Genomic DNA, 236 nt, shown 5'->3' with positions numbered 1-236 from the left:
AAGCGTACGCGTGTATGAATACATATACGTACACATCTATATTGGTATTCCATGTTTTCCTCAAATAGGATGATTGCTCTCTTTCTCCTATATTCTCTTTACTGCTAATTCTGCTACGTACTATTATTATCATCATTTATTTTTATTTCCCATCTAACCTTTTCCCTTCTTTTTTATCCATCTCATTGTACCGTTCCCCAAAACATAAAACAGAGAGAGAGAGAGGGGGGGGGGGG

General features: G+C 37.3%; 1 protein-coding gene across 1 annotated transcript in view; it reads right to left on the bottom strand.

Annotated features, from left to right (window-relative positions):
- The window catches only part of LOC119581720 (multiple epidermal growth factor-like domains protein 11), an 18007-nt gene that overhangs the window by 3592 nt on the left and 14179 nt on the right, over positions 1-236 (bottom strand). The gene's annotated exons all lie outside the window — the stretch shown is intronic.

Source organism: Penaeus monodon, chromosome 15 (assembly GCF_015228065.2).
Source record: "Penaeus monodon isolate SGIC_2016 chromosome 15, NSTDA_Pmon_1, whole genome shotgun sequence".
NCBI classification, from domain to species: domain Eukaryota; kingdom Metazoa; phylum Arthropoda; class Malacostraca; order Decapoda; family Penaeidae; genus Penaeus; species Penaeus monodon.
The sequence above is the reverse complement of the archived record's forward strand: the minus strand, read 5'-3'. Positions and strand labels throughout refer to the sequence as shown.